General features: G+C 43.6%; 1 long non-coding RNA gene and 1 pseudogene across 1 annotated transcript in view; one reads left to right on the top strand and one right to left on the bottom strand.

Moving 5' to 3' along the window:
• Positions 1-854, bottom strand: part of LOC148730422 (tetratricopeptide repeat protein 28-like) — a 1,256-nt pseudogene extending 402 nt beyond the window's left edge.
• LOC148730421 (uncharacterized) overlaps positions 1-2,500 on the top strand; it is a 21,645-nt gene that overhangs the window by 14,873 nt on the left and 4,272 nt on the right. The gene's annotated exons all lie outside the window — the stretch shown is intronic.

Here is a 2,500-nt window from a genome sequence, read left to right as displayed (position 1 = left end):
GAGGGCAATCTCTCCTCTCTGGGATTTCCATGTGCAGCAAGATGTATAAGACTCACTGAAGGTATTACTCGAAGAACTGCCTGCTTTGTTGCCTGCCTTCCTGACAAATGCTGAACGCCCAACACTTGACCAACCATCTTTGCTTCCTTTCTAGCACAGAACAATGGTGTAAAGTCACGGACACTTCCATTGTAGTGCACTTTGCCAACCTTAGGATCACCCACTACCAGTGCGCCAGTTTGACTGTGATAGTCTGCTGGACATTCTTGAATGAGGCGGAGAGGTGTCAGAGAAGGGACGATGCGGATTCTGTACTTCTCCGATAAACACTTTCCGGTTGTTTTATCACACAAGGCAGCAAATGGGACTCTGTACGAGAAACGATCTGGCACAATGGCAATTTCAGGTTCCGTTAATAAATTTGCCACAGGAGCGGCGATCCATTTGTAACAGAGGTGATGAATTCTTTCTGTCTCTGTGGTTTTGTCACCTCGCAAAGTTGCTCGGCCCTTTCCGTTGAGAGATGTCATCACATTGTCGTTCAAAGATCGATCTTCGCATTTCGCTTTGGGTGAAACGCCAAAGCCAGCGGCGCTCTTTTTGAAAATTCCTTCCACATTGTACACTTTCTCAGCAATAAGAGTGCTGTCTTCCACATTGCCCGTTGCTCGGAAGCAAGTGTCTCCGTTTGCTTTCAGTACCCAAAGAAGAACATGCCGCTCTCCATACGAAATGTACAAAGTAACACAATCACTTTCTCTCTTCGCGATATTTTCAATCCCAAACAGTGACGGTGGATCAACTGAGATGCGGCTTTCAACGGAGAACTTGCGCGCCATGGCTTCAGCGAGGACTCTAGCTCGTCCCAGCTCCTCGACATAGATAGCATCTTGAACTTTTCCAACAGTACAGAGCAAGCTGGCAAGCAACTTGTAGGGAATACTGCCATGCTCCTCCAACAGAGATATCTAAAATTCTTCGCTTCTTCCTAGAAAGTTTCTCAGTTGTTCATATTTTCTGATACATTGAAGAAGATATTGCATTGCCTCCTCGATCTTTGATTGCTGTACTTTCAGCTGTGTGATACAGAGAAGGCTTTCGAACTCAATAAATCTATGTCCAATTTGGTTGCTTATGGAGCGAGCTTTCTCAAATTAATCTCCTACCTCGTCAGATTTACCATCCCACGGAGACAAACGTCCAAGATGTACGTACATTTTGCTTCCTCAGCCACATTCCTTAAAGATGCCAAGAGTCTTCTCAAAATATACTTTTGCTTTCTGTTTGTCACTAATAGAAGCAAACACAACGGCTAAACCTTCAGAAGCACTTGCTTCACCTCTTCTGTAACCAATTGTTTTACAGATGCCGAGTGATTTGTCCACTAATTCTTTAGCTACCTGTTATTTACGAAGCTGAAGATAAACATTTCCAATTTGATAATATCGTTCGCCTTCTTGTCTTCTGTCTCCGAATTCTAATGCAATGGCAAGTGCTTTCTCGTGATAATTTGTAGCCTTCTGATATTCGCCAAGGGATTGAAACACATTTCCGAGGTCTCCGTTACTTGCTGCTTCCACCTCTCTGTCCCCAATTTCCATCTCGATTACAAGTGCTTTCTCGTGATATTCTTTTGCCTTCTGATAATCGCCAGTGAATAGACACACCACTCCGAGGTTCCCGTTACATGTTCCTTCTCCTTTTCTGTCCCCAGTTTCTCTTGCGATGGCAAGTGCTTTCTCGTAATATTCTTTTGCCTTCTGATATTCGCCAGTAGATCCAAACACATTTCCGAGGTTCACTTTACACGCCCCTTCTTCTTTTCTGTCCCCAATATCTATCGCAATGGCAAGTGCTTTCTTGTGACATTCTTTTGCCTTCTGATATTCGCCAAGGGATTCAAACACATGTCCGAGGTTCCTGTTACTTGCTTCTTCCACTTCTCTGGCCACAATTACCCTCGCGATGGCAAGTGCTTTCTTGTGATATTCTATTGCCTTCTGATACCTCCCAAGGAATTCAAAGACTTTTCCGAGGTTCGTGTTGCATCTTCCTTCTTCTTTTCTGTCCCTAGTTTCTCTTACGATAGCTAGTGCTTTCTCGTAATATTGTTTAGCCTTCTGATTTTCGCCAAGGGATTGAAACACATTTCCGAGGCTACTGTTCCATGTTCCTTCTCTTTTTCTGTCTCCAATTTCAATTGTGATGACCAGTGCCTTCATGTAATATTCTTTTGCCGTATGAAATTCTTCAAGTGAATAAAAGATAGTTCCAAGGTTCCCGTTACTTTCTGCTTCTTCTCCTCTGTCCCCAATTTGTATTGCAATTGCAAGTGCTTTCTCGTGATATTCTTTAGCCTTCTGATATTCGCCAAGGGATCGAAACATATTTCCAAGGTTCCGGTTACTTGCACCTTCCTCTTGTCCGTGTCCAACTTCTATCGCTATGGCCAGTGCTTTTTCGTTATATTCTTTTGCCTTCTGATATTCGCTAGTGGATT

Source organism: Stylophora pistillata, chromosome 5 (assembly GCF_964205215.1).
Source record: "Stylophora pistillata chromosome 5, jaStyPist1.2, whole genome shotgun sequence".
NCBI lineage: Eukaryota > Metazoa > Cnidaria > Anthozoa > Scleractinia > Pocilloporidae > Stylophora > Stylophora pistillata.
The sequence above is the reverse complement of the archived record's forward strand: the minus strand, read 5'-3'. Positions and strand labels throughout refer to the sequence as shown.